Source organism: Tursiops truncatus, chromosome 20 (assembly GCF_011762595.2).
Source record: "Tursiops truncatus isolate mTurTru1 chromosome 20, mTurTru1.mat.Y, whole genome shotgun sequence".
Taxonomy (NCBI): Eukaryota; Metazoa; Chordata; class Mammalia; order Artiodactyla; family Delphinidae; genus Tursiops; species Tursiops truncatus.
The window spans coordinates 16,649,305-16,669,996 of record NC_047053.1 but is presented as its reverse complement, the minus strand read 5'-3'; the positions used below and the strand labels follow the sequence as shown (position 1 = coordinate 16,669,996).

Sequence of the window (20,692 nt, the reverse complement as noted above, 5' to 3'; positions counted from 1 at the left end):
GAGGAAAAACAAGCCCATATATGAGTGTACTTGTCTAGGCAAAGGCTGGAAAGATACATACAAAGGGGTTAATTGTGGTTATCTCCGGGTGGTGGGATTATGGGTCTTTAAAAATATTATTTTTGCTTATCTAAATTTTAAAGTTTCTACAATCAACAAGGGTTATTTTTACTTTAAGGGGAAAAAGTATCTTTATTTTCAAACGTGCAGCTTTTAAAATCAGGCCGGGAAACTTCTCAAATGCTTGACATTTTTTAATGATGCAAAATGTTCCTAGCTACATTTCAAACCTCTGATGTGGCAGTTACAGCTCTGCTGCAGTTGTTTAAAAGCAAAACTTCCGAAATAGGATCATTTCTGACGAATTATTCACTAAGCTCGGTTATGTTGAAGGCCCTCTTAGGTCCTCTCAAATTCTAACTGTTCTATTTGTGGGCTAAAACCTTAACCCAGCTGTCCTTGTGATCCTTGAGCCTGTGGTCAAGTGGAAAGGATTGTACTTCCATCATTCTCAGAATGTGGGCCAGCAGAATCACTTGGGGTGGTTATAAAAATGCAGATTCCTGAACTGCACCCCAACATATTGACCCACAGTCTTTGGGAGTGGAGTTCAAAGGGTGACTTTTAACAACCCAATTAGGCTATTCTGAGACACACTCAACTTTTAGAGTCAGTGTGTTCATTTCTGACCAAATAAGCTTAGTTCCTCCCCTTAAACAGGCTTCCGAGGACTCCCACATCTAACCAGCTGATCTTCACCTCAGCTCTGCCTCTGCTCCCAGGACTAGTCATAACCTCAGGCAGAAGAGAACAGAGCTGGTATTGATTCTGTTTTGTTTCAAAGAACTGTGTCCTTTGCTTTCGTGTGTTTACTCTCTCGGGAATACAAGCACCACCACCCCTACTCCTGAATCTCGGGCCTTTGTGGCGTTCTTGCTGTCCGGGGACCCCTTAGTGTCTAACTGGTTTGTTGCCTGCTTTCACGGACATCCTGTTATGTCCCAGCCAGGGGTTCTATTGTTTTGCATTACCTGTCTCCTGGGAGACCCTGATAATTTTAAATTATTTTTTCTTTTTGCGGTACGCGGGCCTCTCACTTGCCGTGGCCTCTCCCATTGCGGAGGACAGGCTCCAGACGCGCAGGCTCAGTGGCCATGGCTCACGGGCCTAGCTGCTCTGCGGCATGTGGGATCCTCCCGGACCGGGGCACGAACCCGTGTCCCCTGCATCGGCAGGCGGACTCTCAACCACTGCACCACCACGGAAGCCCGACACTGATAATTTGATGACTGCCCTCCAGACTGACCCTTCTCTATTTGTGCTCATGTAGAGAAGGTTCAGTGCTCCTCCCCACCCATCCACTCCTACTCCTGGTCTTTGTTCTGTACTGGTGACTGTGCTTATTTCTAGATGCAAGTTCCATTCTGCTGAGTGGATCCTAAAAGATGACAAGAAGGAGATTGGCTCTAATAACTTAGATTTCTCTTGGGCTCATCCTTCCAAGTTCAACAATGGATGTTGAGCGTATTGAGTCTTATTGGGTCTTAGTGAAGTTGTCTCTAATTATTCTTAGAAGATTTTCTGGGTGCTGCTTTATCTGTACTTACCTTGTCCTCACTTCTTTTTTTAAGTTTTAATGATGGCATATGTTGAATTTGTCCTCAAGAATAGAAATAGTTGGACTTCCCTGGTGGCGCAGTGGTTGAGAATCCATCTGCCAATGCAGGGTACACGGGTTTGATCCCTGCTCTGGGAAGATCCCACTTGCCGTGGAGCAACTAAGCCCACGAGCCACAACTACTGAGGCCGTGTGCCACAACTACCGAAGCCCATGCACCTAGAGCCCGTGCTCCACAACAAGAGAAGCCACTGCAATGAGAAGCTCGCGCACTGCAACGAAGAGTAGCCCCCGCTCGACACAACTAGAGAAAGCCGGTGCACAGCAATGAAGACCCAATGCAGCCAAAAAAAAAAAAAAAGAATAGAAATAGTCAATAGAACACCAATGATCTATTACTATAATGTCTATATCACAGTTAAGATCCAAATAATGTTGTTTTTTAAGTCAACTCGATCAAAGTCCACTACTTCAGAATCAACAGCCTCTCTGAAATCATAGTAACACTTAAATATGGTTAAAACTCAAATTCAGAAGTTTGGTTAGTTAAAAAGCTTAATAAATTTCCAATTTGTCCAAATAGAATTACCAAGAGCAAAATTTAGGGTTTTTCTTACAGAAATACAATGCACTAGAATTACTAATACTAGACAGTTGTTAGAAAATTTGGAGTCCTGAGATGCAGAAGATTGTGTTTTTCAAAGATGGCTACACAATATCTCCCACCTCACATGCTCCTCTCCCCTCAAGAGGCATTCTTGAATTCCTCTCCCCTTAAATCTGGGCTGGTCTTCATGACTTCTTAAACAATAGAATTTGGCAGAAGTGAAGTTCTGGGATTTTCAAGGACAGGTCATAAGGAGCTGCGCACTTCTCTTGAGATGCTTGCTCTGGGGCAAGTCCACCACCATGTAAGAAATCCAACTCTCCTGAAACAGCTATGTTGTGAGCAAACCCGAGCGAGCCATGTGGAGAGAGACAGCCACGTTGCCCAGAGCCTAGCTGCTCCAGTCATGCCAGCCCAGGTACCAGACATGTGAGCCAAGTTGCCATCTTGAGCATGAGGTAACAAAGAATCCAGGCCTATTTCAGACAGTTTTCCTGTTGTTCTTCTGCCTAGTTAGAGGTTTGTGTCAAACTATACCACCATTGGCCATTGTGGCCTTAAGGAGAGTCCTAAGTCTCCTAAGTTTCCACTTAAGTGTTTCCACTTAAGTGTTTTGATATGCTTTTTGCCCCTTCAAGAGCTTCTGTGCTGAGGGATTCCTGGTTGACTGGGCAGCAGCCATTCCCACATATCCATGGCTGGCTGTCAGGGGTTTTCAGACATTGATGAACATAATGGACTGGAAACTGCTAGGCAGCTTTTGGCAACAGGAATCCACCTTTTCTTGGCCCTCCTGGGATTCTTCTCTGCTTTACCATCAGCCATATGGAATTCTGCTGAAGCTCAAACCACAAAGCAAAGGGCCAACTGCACACAGAAGAGATCGCATTGCACTAAGAAGATTTCTGATACTCTCACTGAGGTCATGGGGAAGCTGTCCTACAAAATGTAGCTGATCTAGGGCCGCCTCCTGAAGGACAGCTTTTAAAAGCATTTCTTTCAGCTCTATCTGGCTTTAACCCTTGAGGCTACAGCGTGAGGATTCACTATGGCCACAAAATAAACACAAATGCTTATTTCCTAAATCAGAAATAACTACAGAGGGATTACCTGTTGGTCTAACACAGACTACTTTGCAAAATAACAGCCAACTTGGCGGTTGGTTGAGGAGGTTGGACTGTTAAACTTGCAGGGGAGAGGGTGTTGTGACTCCTGTTAGTATCTTCATCCTTTTGTTTCTTTTGTTATACTCTTTAGTAACTTTTTGAGGCAGTGGATGGGGTTAGCTAGTAGTAGAAGGGATTAGCTCAGGGTTACTTTTTGCTTCAGTGTGGGCTATTGTTGAAAGACCATCCATACCCATTTAATGCTATGCCAGGGCAGCAGAGAACATACAAGAAAGCTTTTATTAAGTTTTGTTCCTAGCTCTCACCAGTATTTACTGGGAAGACTGTGGCAACAGAGGCAATCTCTAGCCAATAGTTTCTTAGCTTGGGAATTCAGATGCTTTGAAAATAATGCAATATGGAGGAGAAAAAGAGGGTCTCGTTTTACAACTACCTAAATAATTTACTTAATATTGACACCCAAATTTGCTCACCTTTGTGTCTATGCCTTGCTCTATATGTTGAAATTTTGTTCATCATAACAAGGGAATACTAGTGAGTGAGAGCCACAGTGGTGTTGTCTTGGTTTTCCAAGGCTTCATCCACAAAGGCCCTAAAGACAGCACCGGATTTTAAAGGTGCCAGTGCAAATATTTCAACATGATTACACAGCATGTTCCCCTTGAGAAGTACATCTTGCATTAGAAAAGTCAGCTCAGGAAGTCTAAAGCTTCAGAGCAGAGAAAGACGTTGTTTGTATCACAGCGAAATATGGTCAGTGTTATGTCACTGCTTATGTCAAAGCAACTGAGTAATACCACAAATTAAAAAGAAAATAATTTGCTGATTCACTGCATCCTGGATCAGAACTGCAAACAGAGTTGGTTTTAGTGAGCACAATGAACCAATGGAGAAACATATGGAGAAGGTGTTTGCTACTCTTTTGTCTTTTTTTTTTTTCCAAGTAGGGATAAATGGAAATTCTGGCTATGGTAGAATTTGTAGGTTTTCCCTGAGTGCTTCCCTACTCTCCCGCCCTCCGCTGAAGCCCAACTAAATGAGACTATCATTTTGACTTTTATTGCCTGAACAAAGCAGGGCAGGCCAGCTAGCCTAGGAGTCCAGCTCTGGGTGTTAATCCCCTAGGTGACCTTGACATCTTGCTACTGAGACCCCACCTGCAAACTGCTCTGATCTTTGAGAGCCTGGATGTCATGGAGAGACGTGCTAAGCTTCTGTAGGATATTTGTAAGATTATATGTCAATATTTCTGGGATATTCAGAAATTTTATTGGTGGTATGTTTTTTAGTTCACAGTGAAATTATAGCATCCTTTGCTATTTAATAATACAACCAATTTGCTTATTAAATTTGGCTTTCAGGGCTTCCCTGGTGGCGCAGTGGTTGCGAATCCGCTCGCCAACGCAGGGGAAACGGGTTCAAGCCCTGGCCCGGGAAGGTCCCACATGCTGCAGAGCAACTAAGCCCGTGCGCCACACTACTGAGCCCGTGTGCCACAACTACTGAAGCCCACGTGCCTAGAGCCCATGATCTGCAACAAGAGAAGCCACCGCAGTGAGAAGCCCGCGCACCGCAATGAAGAGTAGCTCCCGCTCGCCGCAACTAGAGAAAAGCCCACGTGCAGCAGCGAAGACCCAACACAGCCAAAAATAAATAAATAAAATAAATAAATTTATTTTAAAAAATTGGCTTTTAAAAACTCATATGCACTCTTTGAGGCATTGCGAACTAAAAAAAAAATCACAGAAACACTTCTAATTTTCAACCATTTTTAACAAATAGGGGCACATACAGCGCCTTTGGAAGGTGAGCTCATTAAATCTATGCATCTATAGAAATCTTTGCAGGTAATGGGCCTCATACTCCATAACGTGTACAGTACATGGATAAATGAAGACATTGGTTCTTATGACAATCTTGTTGAATATAGAAAACCCATATAGTAAAGAAATGGTGGAGGAAAGCTCCACCACCACGACCCCACCCCCCCAACCAAAGACGAATGCCCTATGGTATTCATTGTAAAAAGTAGAAACACTCTCAGAGATGTGAGGTCTGCAGAATGACTGAGGCATAGAATGATTGAGGCAATACCCATAACACAGTAAGATGAGCTCACTGAGAAACTGAGCCATGCGGCTGAGCTCTGCCAGAACCCCCCAAAAACCAGGAAGGCAAGAAAAATGGGGCATACCTTAGGATCCAGAGAAAAGAAATCTGTGAAAGGGGTTTGATAACTCCTATTTGTCCGAAGCAGAAACACTTAAAAATTATTTTTAAAACTTCCTGTAATTTAAACATCTTACCTCTACCTTTGTGACACAATCACTGTAATTCTTCAAGTTATCCAATTTTTATACAAAGTATTGGACTGGTTGAATGCCATTTTATAAGTTAGATTGATTTCCTTTATATGGTTTACAATTTTGCTTGCTTTTTGTGTTTGATATGATCAACTTCTACTAAGTTCATTTTTATAAAGACATAATTTATGGGGCTTCCCTGGTGGCGCAGTGGTTAAGAATCCGCCTGCCAATGCAGGGGACACAGGTTTGAGCCCTGGTCCGGGAAGATCCCATATGCTGCGGAACAACTAAGCCCTTGCGCCACAACTACTGAGCCTGCACTCCAGAGCCCGCGAGCCACAACTACTGAAAGCCCGCCACCTAGAGCCCGTGCTCCGCAACAAGAGAAGCCACTGCAATGAGAAGCCCACGCACGGCAAAGAAGAGCAGCCCCTGCTCGCCGCAACTAGAGAAAGCCTGCGCACAGCAACGAAGACCCAACACAGCCAAAAATAATAAATAAATAAAACATAAATAAATTTATTAAAAAAGACATTTATTTTGGACGAGTTTTCCTGTAGTGGAGATTTTTATGACTATCTTTTCTTTCCTAACTTTTGTTGTCATGGAGAAAGCTGGGAGAAACAGATACAATGGTTTTTGTTTGGGGGGGCTTTTTCTGTTCTGTTGCTTATATTCCATGTCGTACAGTGGAAAGAATGATGAACTTCATCTATGAATAGCTTAGGAGAAAAAAGGGAGACCTAAACTTAATTTATAATTAAAATTTAAAATTTAGGTATAGTCCTTCCTTTCATAACACTTTCCCTGAAAAAAAAAAAAAGAGAGTGAGTTATACTAAATGGAAACAGTTTGTTCATCTAAAAACATTAACTTCTTGGCTCCACCGTAGCACTTTTCTTAATACTCAAAATTTAATATGTGTCCAGCTTCACCTACCCTCTACTGAACAGTATGCATTGTTCTTGCTTGTTAAACAGTGTAAACAGCAATTCTTAAATTCCACTGTGATAACAGAGAAACTTAAACCTACCTACTTAAAAAAAAAGTAAAACCACAATTCACCTAAATGCCAAGAGGTAAGAAAATAAATCAGATTACTACAGAGATGATTCATTTGGAGGCCTTTTGTTTGTTTTCTTTTAAATAAGGTGGTGATTGAAAATGAAAAGGCTCTGAAGTAAAAGCCTAGCTCTGCTATCTTTTATTAAAAATTTAGGGAATACAATTTTAGAAACCTCGGTTTATCCAGCAGTTATCTTAATTTGGGCAGTAGAAAAGGAGCAGGGCAAATATCCCTGATGATGGACTTCTAGGTAATTTCCAGGAATGAAATACCACTATTCTTTTTTTCCTCTTGCAAGTCATTTTTCCCAAAGTACACATGGTCCCAGGATTGTTAGATGACTTTTCCATTGTTCTCTTGGTAAGGGGGCAGGATGCATACTTGAATCCTGAACTATTTATTTATTATGATAATAAATTACTCAAAATTCCCTCCCTGTATGTTTCTGGCTAGGGTGAACTACAAGATACATTTTTACACAGATCTGGGGTTTGGAAGCAAAGAAGCAACCACTTTTTTTCTTTATAAATTTTATTTATGTATTTATTTATTTTTGGCTGTGTTGGGTCTTCGTTGCTGCATGCAGGCTTTCTCTAGTTTTGGTGAGCGGGGGCAACTCTTCGTTGCGGTGCGCAGACTTCTCATTGTAGTGGCTTCTCTTATTGCGGAACACGGGCTTCAGTAGTTGTGGCGCATGGGCTTAGTTGCTCCGCAGCATGTGGGATCTTCCCAGACCAGGGCTCGAACTTGTGTCCCCTGCATTGGCAGGTGGATTCCTAAGCACTGTACCACAAGGGAAGCCCCAAGAAGCAACCACTTTGTAGCTAACATTATTGCTTATCTGCTGGCTTATCTTGATGGCATGGGACAGTGGCTGGACCTACAACTGCTCCATCTTCCCCTGAATCGTTCTCCAGCTTTTTCAGCTCCTGGGTTAGATATATAATGAAGGGGACAGCTTCTCCCACAGGCTATCTATACCATCAAGGTTAGAGGCAGTGAGAAGTGACATGGTTTCAGTCTGTCCTCCTGGGGTTTTAGCTCATGCTTGTAGTTTCCAGGTTGTACTTGCTTTTCCCTACTTTATATCTATCTTCCCTTCCAGGCTGTCTTTGCTGAAGTCTTCAAGCTCCAGGATTAGGTGTGATCACAACAGCTTTACAGAGACTGCTTAAAGAGGCCCCACAATTGCGTAAGATTAGATATGATTTACATGATACACACACACACACAAACACACACACACACCACATACCACACACACACACCACACACACACCACACACACACCACACACACCACACACACACACCACACACACACACACCACATACACACCACACATACCACACACACACACCACACACACACACCACATACACCACACACACACCACACCACACACACGCCACACACACACCACATACCACACACACACCACACACACACCACACACATACACCACACACACCACACACACACACCACACACACCACACACACACACACACACCACACACACCACACACACACACGCACCTCCTAGTGCATTCTGCTCCTTCTGCTCCTGTGGGTTCTGAGGCTTCAGCTGAATCCTGGCTGATTGTATTTCATTGATTTTATTATAGTTGGGTAAATGCATTATCTTCTTTGGGTTTGCACTTCCAAAAACTTTATCATGCAGAATAGTGTACTGCAGGTTGGTTATATACGTTTTGTACTTTGAAGACGAATTAAACTCAATGCCTGAATTTGAAGAACAATAAACTTGATCAAATAAACAGCTTGTTCACATCTTTCAGCTTTTCACAATTGCCTAACTTATAAAAATTGCTCTGGGACAAAATAAAAAGAGATAATATACACATTGTTCTTAGAAATATGGAGGTAGACATCAGAAGAGAACAATTTAACCAGTTGACCAGTTGCCTCTGGGTGGCAGGAAGTGAGGATAAGGGCATCCGGAGATGCTGCTTTTGGTAGAAGACTTTTTAAGCATCATTTGACTCCCTAAACTAGCTGAATGGAATATTTTGATAAAAATAAGCATTGTTACAAGAAAGTTTTCATAAAAAGCCAAGTTCTGTGCCACCTATTTGTAATAGGGCAGGCAAACAGGAAGGAAATAGTGGACTTCCCTGGTGGTCCAGTGGTTAAGCCTCTGTGCTCCCAATGCAGGGAGACTGGGTTCAATCCCTGGTTAGGGAAACAGATCCTGCGTGCCACAACTAAGAGTTCACATGCCGCAACTAAAGATCCCACACATGGCAACAAAGATCCTGCGTGCCACAACTAAGACCCGGCACAGCCAAATAAATTAATTAATTAAAAAAAAAAAAGAAGACGAAGAAGAAAGGAAATGGGAAAGGTTATCGTTTGAATTGGACAGTAGAATTTAGTTCTGGAGAGGTTCCAATACAAGTTGAAAGGAAGGTCAAGTTTGGGGAGGAATATGAAACAGTAAGATTTCAAGGGATAAGAGGATGAGCTCTTCCTTCTTTAAGACTCATTTGCTACAAAAAGAAAATCTTGGCAACAAGTGTCTCTCCTCCCCAGCTCTCTGCCTTCTCCTATCTGTATCTTGTGAGCTAAATGAATGAAAATTTAAGAAGTTATTGAAACAAGATAATACATTGAAGCAGCTCCTTTCAGAGCCATGTTTCACGGACTTGAGGAGCCTTGAGTTCTGGGACTGGTATAGTGACGGCCATAAACAATAATTTTCACTTAAGAAAAAACTTTAATTCCTCTCACGGCTTAATTATATTTTAGCCTCATTTATCTCCTTTTCATGACTCAAGCCCTTGGATTTCAACTTCTTGCCAATTCTTCCACATCCTCAATTTGACCTTTCCCTTAGCATTTATTATTTTCCACCCAAGCTCACATATAGAAACATAATTTGGGAATATCAGGACTAATTTAAGTCAAGGCATTGGTGAAAAAAGTTAGGTAGTTAACCCCTTAACAATACCCTCCTCCAAAGGAGTAAATGCATGAGAGATTTTTTTTTAAAGAGAAAAAAGATAAGGTTGGGACGAAAACAACAAGAAAGATAAAGAAAAGTTCATGGAAAATGGTTCTACTCTGGCAGAAGAAAAACAAATTGTATATCAGCAGCTTCACTAGTCCTATTTCAAAGCAATAAAATAGTTAGGTTTTCTCTAACTCATTCACTTGTATCCATTTTAGAACTGCCTGCTCCTCCATCCTTCAGAGCTTATTCCTTAAATCATTTGGGAATTCCAGCTACATAAATTTCTAATGAGTCCAATGAAGCCTGAGAGCTGAATGAAAAGTATTACATTACTATCCTGCCTTTATACATAGTTTTTCCTTCTAGAGACATAAAGCATTTCACACATACTTTCTCTTTTACTCAGCAGGCATTTCTAAGAGTGGAACAGCAGGCTGCGGACCCTAAGTCATGTGAATCGCCAGCAAGGGAGACTCAAATTCCAGACTTCAAGTTCTGGACTTTTTCCACTGAACTCTGGCACCACTCGAGATCCAAATGATGTACTTTCCAGACTGTGGTTCCTTCTGATTGATGAGTGTTCAAGGGATCCCTCCTAGAGACCTTTCTCTAGGTCAGTTTCATTCTGTTATCAACCCCTCTGGGTAAAAATCCTCCACTAGTTACAAATTCGGTTCATGTCTGTTCTTCCTGACTTCTCATCAAAGAGTTTCTACCCTGGCGTCATGGTCACATTTGCAGATTCTTTCCTGAGATGGGAATTGTCTGGGCCTGAAGACAAGCTCTTTTATGAGACTACCTACACTCTTAATTCCTTCTCACCTACCTCAAGTTTTAATTCCCTTTGAGAGATGTTTGTTTGAAATCACTTTTGGTTTGAAATCACTTTTTCCAAGAGAAGAAATCAAGAGCTTGGCAAACAATGAGAGATTTTGTCTGTTGGCTTATTCACTGACTCAAGGACTTTCACTATTCCCTGCTCTGCGACTCTGAAAATAATTTCTTTGTGCTTTCAAATTGCCTATCAATACAATTGGAATCTCTCCGGTGATAATGACTAATTTAAAAATATTTTAAAGCATTGATATCAGAGGGGGTCCCAACTTCTGAAACATCATTTACTACCCACAATCCTTACATTTATTGACAAAGAAAATGATTAGAATTTGTGTGTGTGTGTGTGTGTGTGTGTGTGTGTGTGTGTGTGTGTGTGTAATAGGCTGTGTTGGGGGTGAAATGGTAAATGAATTATCCAAAATTAGTGATGTTATCAGACAAGCCATTTAGAAGAAGGATATGTCACTCGCTACCTCCTCATGTGATATGGGTCCATTAACCTTTGGCTATATTTCAATAAATAAAATTGGAAGACAGAACACTTATTTCCCCATTTGAAGGTATTCCCCAGACACTTTACAAAATTTATGCATTAAAATATGTGATACAATGGACCATGGAGATGGCAGCGCCGTGGCTGAGGCAGTGTGAGAACTGTAGGGTGGGGTGTCCATGGAAGTTGAAGGAGGAAGTATTTATGAATGACCTGCTGAAATGTGAAAAGAAGATGATATTCTCCAAGGCATCAGGCTGCTGGAGGACCTGCTGCCCAAAGGGAGCAAAAAGGAGCAATAGGTCTATATCTTCTACTTGACTGAGGGCACTGCCAGCTCAAGGAATGGGAAAAGACCCTAAGATATATACAGGGGCTGCTGCAGGCAGAGCAGTCAGGCTAAGGAGCTGAAGAAAGGAGAAAACTGTCTCTGTCTCCCCTCCCACATCGGCTCCTGTCCCCCTACTCCCCGCCATCCCTCTATCCCCACCTCGCTTTGCTCCTCATCCCAAATCCCTCTGAATTCCTGCTTATTAAGATTCCTCCCCCTCCCCTCACTTTAGGCCCTTTCAATCTCCCTGTTAATGGTCTCCCTCCAAGCAGGTCCCCCTCAGCCTCCGCTCACCTCCCCAACCCCTCACCAAAGGCCTTCCTGGTAAGATTTAGGAGCTAGCCAAGTCGATTTATAAATTCTCTCAGCATGTCTAGTTTATGTTGATTCTTAGCAGCATTAATTTGGGAATTTCAATTTTTTAAACCAATTTCTCAAACTTTGCCATTGCTCTAATCATGTCACAGAATGATGCAAAATAAAATAAGGGCCGAATGGTACTAATGCAGGGAAGAGAGATGGAACGAGGGGCCTACAACGCGAATCCACTTGTGTCCCTTTGTGAGGCGATGAGAAAACTAAGGAAACCCATGACTGGGCAAAGCAGGCAGAGATAGTAATGGCTTAGGATCCTTTGATTTTTTGAACGGTGGCAAAATCAAACTAGAACCCAGGTCTCCAAATGTATAATTTCATGGTGTCAGTGAAGCACATGAGCTTAAGAAGTAGGAAGGGGAGTTCACAGTCTGGCTCTGCCTCTTAGGAGTGTGAGAATTGAGGAAAGTTACTTAGCCTCTTTGAAACTGTTTCTCCTTTTGTGAAATGGGATACATTTGCTGCAGGATTAAATGAGCTAACCTGGCAAGGGCCAAACTGAGTTAAAAGTCAGTCTTTGCCCCAGCCTCCTCAGCCCTTTGCTTGACAGGTGGAGCAAGCCACAAGGATTGCACAACTCCTAGATTCCCAGGTCACATCAAGGGAAGGAAGGTGGCCAAATCTTTATCAGGAATTTAAACCTGGCTTGTTTGCCCCTGGCTCAAACTTATCACTGTGCTGGGGTAATTCTCCAACCCTCTCTGGAACTCAGTTCATTCCTCTGTGGGATGAAGAAATACAATCTATGCCTTTAAGACACGGGTTAGATAAGAACCAATTAATGTTTATAAAATACAGTGTTACCCAAGGATGAGAGTACAGGGTCAAAATGCATTTTCAATACATGCTATTATAGGTCAGGGTAGTGTTTCCCAAATTGTGGAGTTTGAATTGCTGGTGGTATACAAAACAGTTTTTGGCTGCCGCATAAAATGACAAAAAATATGTAGAGAGAAAGTGACTCCCTTTCAATTGTCTTTAATTACATCAAGAAGTAATTCTCATTTGGAGTCTCTAATACTTGTTTCTCTCTTTAAAAAGAGAGTAAACCTTGGGAGCCATGCCTTCAGCAAGAGGAGGAATTAAGGAGAATTTAGAAATATTTCCAAAGTTTTAATTTTTATGTTTGTCTTCTAGTTATAGCAAATAACACTGGTTTCCCATTTATGATAATGGCAACCTTTTTTCTTAAAAGTAAATGGAAGTTTTTTTAAAAATAAATTTATTTATTTTTGGCTGTGTTGGGTCTTCGTTGCTGCATGTGGGCTTTCTCTAGTTGTGGGAAGCAGGGGCTACTCTTCGTTGCAGTGCGCAGGCTCCTTATTGCGGTAGCTTCTCTTGTTGTGGAGCACGGGCTCTAGGCGCACAGGTTCAGTAGTTGTGGCTCGTGTGCTCTAGAGCACAGGCTCAGTAGTTGTAGCACACAGGCTTAGTTGCTCCGCGGCATGTGGGATCTTCCCGGACCAGAGCTCGAACCCATGTCCCCCCTGCATTGGCAGGTGGTTTCTTAACCACTGCACCACCACGGAAGCCCGGAAGTTTTAAAATACATTACATATTAGAAAATTTTTAATTTTAAAAATAGGGAATTCCCTGGTGGCCCAGAAGTTAGGACTCTGCGCTCTCACTGCTGAGGGCCCAGGTTCAATCCTGGGTTGGGGAACTAAGATCCCACAAGTGGCAAGGCATGACCAAAACAAAACAAAACAAAACAAAAAAACTTGATTCAAATAAAAATATTAAGTAAATACTAACATAAATGATATGTGGATTTGGACAAATTGAACAGGTAGTTTTCAAATGACTGAAGTTTGGGAAACACTGGCCTCATGGATGAGGAGTCCAGGGACCTGTATTCTAGCCCTGCCCCTGGTAGAAACCTACCACGTGACTTTGGTGAAGCTGAGCCTCAGTACCTTCATCTGGAACTAACAGGGCTTGCTCAGTTGGTCCCTAAGGAAACTTCCGGCTCTAGTATCCTATCATTTGAAGCAGATGACTAAGACATTTTCTGTTTTCCGGTTAAGAATCAGTTGTTCTGTTTTCTCTCCATAACCCCCTTCAGGCATTTGATACCTAATCGAAAAGAAATATGCATCTCCATTTTATTAACACTCATAAGTTTAACTAATGCATATGTTGTTCCAAAAATGCAGAAGAAAGGAAGGAATTCTTTGTAATGGAAAGAATACTGCATTTTGAGGGAGATGACATTCATTCTGGTCCTCAAATTTGCCATTTACTGAAAATGTGATCTTAGGTAACCTTAAGTTCTCTTTAGCACTAAAATTCTATGCAATGCAAACAAGTCTATAAAAAGGAAGTAGATCAGCTGAGAATTCACTGCCTTCCCTTTCTAACTGAGATATTTAATACCCCACAGTACGATTTTAATATAGACGCAGAGCTGAAAGGAGATCTTCATTTATTTTTTCTCACTCCCCAAGGAGATCTTCATTTTAACTCTCATTTTGATACTAGCATTGTACTTGGTACATAGTAGGTAATCAATAAATATTTAATGAATAAACAAAAAGTGGCTTCTCATGAACATGAGGCCAAGAAGAAACACATTTCATCAGGTAAGAATTTAATTAATTCAAAGGGAGTTAATTGAGCACCTACCATTTGGCGGCCATACTTGCCAAGCATTATACCTTTTACCTTCCATAAATAGCAAGATGAAAAAGACATGGCTTCTGTCTTCTATTAACCAATGACACTTTGAGGGGAGATGGCATGTGTACAAATAGCCACAGTATGGTAAAAGAACTACAGTGCAATGAGAAAAGTGCCAGGCTCCTCACGAGCAGAACTGTGCCCCATCTTCATTCTTTTACTAACTAGTTGTATGAATATGAGAAACTCATTTGTAGAGTCAAATACCAGTTTCATCACCTGTAAAATAAGGTTACACTGTATGATCTCTAAGGTCCCTTCCAGCTATGAATCTGAAAATGATTCTATGCCCCTGAGAAATTAGTTTAAATGCTAGTCTCGAAGACTCCTAACTATACATTGGAGATTATTTCTTCAATACACTTATTTTTCCAGGTAAAAATAATAAGCAAAATCACACAATTTTTTTTTATTGGCTTCAATCACAATTGCCTTAATCTTTGAACTCTCCTACTAGCAAACTTTCGAATTTGATTTCTCTTGATTTTTGTAAAGACAGTAATAGGAACACCTGCTTTCTCAGTTTACCTCAAATACCCTAGTGGGAAGTTAGATGAAAGAGTCAATTCAATTCCATTCAACAAACATCTATTGAATATCAATTATGTGCAAAATCCTAAAAATGACTCCAAGATAAAGAAAAGTCATGGCCCTCAAGGAACCTAAAACCAAGTAGAGAAAATGAAACATTTTCATTATAACAAGAGAATTCATTTCATAGAAAGGAAAAAACAAATTCAGAAAGTAAAACAATATGGAAGATTAAAAAAGAACTTAAAAAGAAACGATATGGAGGAGGGTTGGAAATCAGTCAGAAATTCCTCAGCCTAAAAGAAACGATGACCCATATGTTAGCAAGTAAAGGTATCAGTTGGAAGATCTTGCATTCAAATCCATTCCACCAGGGCAAGACTGGCTGGGGCCAGCAGCTCGAGTAGAGATAGCTTGTGAGCTGTCCGCAGGACTCTCTGGGTCCCGGGAGAAGGACTCAAATTCCAGCCAATGCTGGCACCCTCCAACAGAAGGGAGAAAGAAACAGCTGACTTAAAAAGTTGCCCCCAAAGTCAGGCAACCGAAGTTGAGAAGAGTACAGAAGCATTTCCCAAACAAAGAACAGAGGGGAGGACAAGTAAGAGAAACACTTGCCTTTCATGCAGTCGGTGAAAGATAATTTTCTTCTCCCTCATAATCTCTACAGATGGTCATAGGCAGGAACATTCAGAAAAATGAAAATGCAAAGCTCTGTCAGAGGAAGAGAAAAATGATTGATATGAGGAAAATCTCCATCACTGCATGGAATATTCCATCTTATACAGATTTCTCCTGAAGGTCCAGGACTGAGCTAAAGGACTGAGCCTGCGTGTAGGTGCCCTGAGTTTGCGGGTAAGGAGAGGAGAAGGGGATGCAGCTGAGTCAGCTCAGCAACAAGCTCTGGGAATCCTACAGAACACTGGAGACAGGGTCTCCGCTTACCCTTTTAGATACAATACGATAATTTCCTATAGGCTGCCAGGAGCGTTCTGGCTCAGACATAGATGTAGAAACATCTAGACTGGCTACACCATTTTCCACACTTTCGGCCATTCTGGGTATAGTTGTAAACTAAGATCAAATTACACATCTTTGAAAACCTGATACTAACGTTCTGCTCATACCACACTGTCAAACACCTCACAAAAAATGTGAAATCAGGAAGAAAAGTGAAAAATAAGACAGCAGGGTAAAAGTAGGGGCATTTCTAGACACTTCATCCCCAGCAAGACTACCACAGACAAAAGGAGTTGCCTCCAGAATTTTCCTCTGGGCTCTATTATTTTTTCTGTATGTTCTACAACTATCAAGGTATCTACTACAGTTTATTAATGCACATGTTTGTGTGTATAAATTATGCTTGTCCAGCTAAATTCTGAGCAAATTCCACACTCTTCAATCCAGGATCCCAGACTTAACTCCACAAATCCCAAGATCCGAAACTCCTGCTCTAGGACCCAAGCACTGAATAACTATGGGCGAATTCCTAGGCTTAGCCTGGGGGAGCTGTAGCAACAATAGCAAAAAGGTCCAAAAAGCAAAACAAACAGGCACACAAGCAACTTTCCTATTGCTTAAACAATGAGGCTGTTCCTAACTTTTTTTTGTTTGGTCTCAGTCAATAGTGAGTCAAAAGACTATGGCGGGGCTTCCCTGGTGGCGCAGTGGTTGAGAGTCTGCCTGCCGATGCAGGGGACACGGGTTCGTGCCCCTATCCGGGAAGATCCCACATGCCGCGAAGCGGCTGGGCCCGTGAGCCATGGCCGCTGAGCCTGCGCGTCCGGAGCCTGTGCTCCACAATGGGAGAGGCCACAACAGTGAGAAGCCCGCGTACCACAAAAAAAAAAAAAAAAGACTATGGCGATCTTTTTCATCTTTGAGATTTAACCACACTAGGGGACAATAAAATATTTGGGATTTTGGATGTTGGTTTGTTGTTCTGTTTTGGTTTTGTTTTGTTTTGTTTTGTTTTTCTGGTGGTGGTAGGCTTCAAACTCCTGTTGTACAATTATTAGTGGGTTTCTTTTTTTAAAGTCATGTTTGATTGTTATTTTAAGTAAACATTGCTTCCCTTTAGTTATAGGAAGGGAACACTTACTTTCTACTCTCACCAGGATATATATTCAGAAACAAGATCCTGCAAGAATCCTTCCCAATTTAAAGCTAATTTAGAGGTTTGTCTGTAACTTCAGAGACAACCCACTTGAATTGTTCTAACTTTTGGTGAATATGGAGTCTCCCAAAACAGGCCACAATTTTGAACTGGATACATTCATAACATCAAGGGGAATATACCTACACTGTCCATATGAGTAATGAGAGTTTAATTACATGAGAAGCCCACCTTTCTGCACTATTAAATATCATGTATTCTGAAGAAGGAAAGGAAAAAAACTCACCTCCAAATGAAGTTCAAATTACCTACAATGATGTGGTGAAAAGTTTATCTACATAGGAAACTATTATTTTATCGTGAGAAAGAAAAAAAGCATGACACAAAATTTTCTATTGTATTCTACTCCAAAATTCTAATTATTTACATATAAAATGGTTATATTTATTGTCCTTAAACAAAAGAATGTAATAATTTTTGCTTCCCCTCTCTAATGCTATGTACTTCTCTGTCAGTATAAGAAAACAGTGTAGAAAAATACATCCTTAAGCGATATAACTACATGAAAATGCCAAATTGTGTTGTTGTTGTTGTTGTTTCTTTTTGGCCAAGCTGCGTGGCTTGCTGGACCTTAGTTCCCCGACCAGGGACTGAATCCACACCCTCAGCAGTGAGAGCATGGAATCCTAACCACTGGACCCCCAGGGAATTCCCAATGCCAAACCGTTAATACAACATTTTGCTGAGAGGTGAGAAAATGGAATAAGACAGGATGTAAATTTTTAAAAAATTATATTTCAAGATAGTAAATGTTGGTTCAAAAATTTTTAAAGAAATGATATCCACATAAAAAAATCATGACTAAATCACCCTTAGTAGCTAACCACACAGCAGCAATGTTTTCTGAATAACTCAAGAATGAGATTCAAGAAAACGGGTTTTTAGTGGTTGGATCAGCTTTGTTTTGGAAGTGAATGCTTTCCAGAACTTTTACTTATGATTTTGATTATACATATACTTGATGTTATTTTTATGGCTCTTTGCCAATCCCTTATATTTTATGAGATTTTGATCTTTCACTTTTGCAGCTAGCTGGGATTATTATGTAGAAAAATAGTATCTAACACTTACATCTTACTCTTAGTATCTGACACTCTGTTGCCAGACCCTGTTCTAAATGTTTTTCTCATATTAACTCACTTAATTCTCAAAACTGTGAAGTAGGTAATATTACCATCTCCATTTTACAGATGAGAAGATTGAGGCATAGGGAGGTTAACAAATTTGCCCAAGGACACACAGCTAGTAAAATTTTAAAAGCCTAGGAGGAAATGCACCAAGGTATTGATGGCGGTTTCTTAGGGTGTGGGGTTATAAAGGAGTGTTAAGAGAGATGACATGACAAGCTCTTGAATTAAGACAGTGGCAGCTGTTTTGGAACAGAGAAGACAGACTCCAGAACGTTTAAGAGAAAATACTGGCAGGGCTTGGGGACTGATTCATGCCACATGGGGTTGGGGGAGAGTGGCCTGAGTCTGAAAACACTCCAGCTTCTGGCTTGGGTGACTGGATGGACATGCTCACTAGGGTAGGGAATATAACAGATGGAGCACCTTTGGGAGAGAAGATTGTTCTCAGTTGTGACATATCAGGCTTTATTGTAAGTATCTGAATATGTAAATCTGAAGCCCAAGAAAGAAGGCAGGTCTGGCCTTGAGAGTCTTCACACAGAGCTGGTAATTAAACCCCAAAGAGAGGTTGTCATAACGCAGGGAGAGTGTGGAAGAAGAAAAACAGCTGTGGAACAAGAATAAAACTCTGGAGAATCTCAGCTTTATGGGATATGCAGGTGATAAGAGAGACATTCGGATTTGACATTAACATAGCAAATATAAATATGAAATGCCACGTACGTATTTACTTCTCATGGTAGGGTTCACTTATGAGAGACAAGGTAGCATGGAAGTGGGGCAGGGCAGTAGACAAGTTTGGGTTCAAATCTAGCGCTTTATCACTTCGGAGCTCTGTAACTATCCTCAAGTTACTAACTGTTGGTAAAATATAAATGATTAATACACTGCTCATACTGCTGTGGGTATTAAATGGGTTAATCCACAAAAGCACTTATATGGCACGGTGCCTGACATGTAGCATGGACCCAATAAATAGTACATATTAGCACTAATGAGTATGCAAGTCATACAATTATTTTTCATTCCATTGTCATACTTTGCCAGTTGAGGAAATGGTCTGGAAGTCTGTTGACTAGCAGTAATGAACTAGAGTGGAATTAAACAATTGTACGAAAAAGTCACCAAAACAATTCACAGACACTCAAGAACTGGTATTTTCCATGAATTTGTTTGGTACAGTACATGTAAACAGAGGTACTAGCAGTTCGTTAGAAGAATTAGCAGGGACTGATAGAAATATTGGTATCTGAGCTACAAGACTGCATTAAAATTTTTCTTTTGTTCTACTATAAGTATTCAACAACTAGCCCCAGTATCTGGCACAGAGTAAACCATCAATAAATATGTTGACTGAATGTAACAAAATGATTTTTTTAAAAAAGGAGGGGGGATGATTTCTTGTACCTGGTATTAAACATCTCACCATTGGAAGAATTATCTTTATGCAAAGAAAAAGATGAAGTAGCCATGCCTAGGTGCTGTCACTTGAGATCTCTCAAAAGAGCTTGGCTATGCAACTCCTCTCCCATCAGCATCTGCTGCATATTTGAAATTCCCAGCCTTAGTTGTCCTCCTTTGGAACTTTAGAGTTTAGAGTCCACAGAAGAGCCAATTAAAATGCAAATATGTCATCTGTATACGGGAACCAACTTGGCTTCTGGCAGACACTGACACGTTTATCAGCTCTGCTGTGTGAATGGTTAGCTGCCTCCCGGAGGCCTAGACCTTGGGCGCAGGAAGGGCTGCTTCTCAGCAGACACAGTGAGCTCTGCCAGTGGCAGGGACACTGCTGACCGCCAGCCTCCCTGCAGCCCCGAGGCAGGCCCAGCTGCAGGAAGCAGCCAGGACAAAGACAGCCCCGGGAGGTCTCATGGTGGGGCGGGACGCCATCATGCCCGGGTCTCCCTGTTCCTGAATTCGGGTCACCTCGGCCCTTCCAAAAACCGGCTGGCTCTCGTCAGAACGTTCGCGGCCGGACGTGTGGGTGCATAGCGATGTTCATTGTCTTCTCACTGTTTTCATCACTGCAACCTCCAGTTCCCCGGCACATGAGGGCCGGGGAGGTGGCCAAACCGAGTTAAAACCTGAAACGTCTTTTTTGTTCTTTACAGTTCAGTCAGTTTAAATTCCATACAATCTTTACGGTGTGAGCTAATATGTATTATACAATTCTGTGTTTGCCTTTTCAAAGGCTCTTCAACTTACAAATACCATGCTGGCCTCCCGGCCGGGAAACTAACACAGTTAAAACGCACAGTCGGTAAGTTCCAACCCAGGGTTTGGGGCTGGGCTGCCACCGCAGCCTCCCCTTCCTCCTCCGCCCCGGCGCTCTTCCGGCTCCCCTTTCGCGTCCCCAGGACAACGCCCGCGCGCACCCGGAGAGAAGGCGGGGCGCCGAGCCGAGGCCGTCACGTCTCGAACGTCGGGAGGCTGGCCATCA

The 20,692-nt window shown here is 41.7% G+C and overlaps 1 long non-coding RNA gene across 1 annotated transcript in view; it reads right to left on the bottom strand.

The window, feature by feature from the left end:
* Positions 1-20,662, bottom strand: part of LOC141277317 (uncharacterized) — a 72,523-nt gene extending 51,861 nt beyond the window's left edge. Inside the window, exons 1-2 of the long non-coding RNA XR_012328477.1 lie at positions 19,657-20,662; positions 15,558-15,657 (exon numbers count right to left, since the gene is read on the bottom strand). This is a non-coding gene — a long non-coding RNA (uncharacterized lncRNA). The remainder of the gene's footprint in view (positions 1-15,557; positions 15,658-19,656) is intronic.
* Positions 20,663-20,692: the final 30 nt, after the last annotated feature.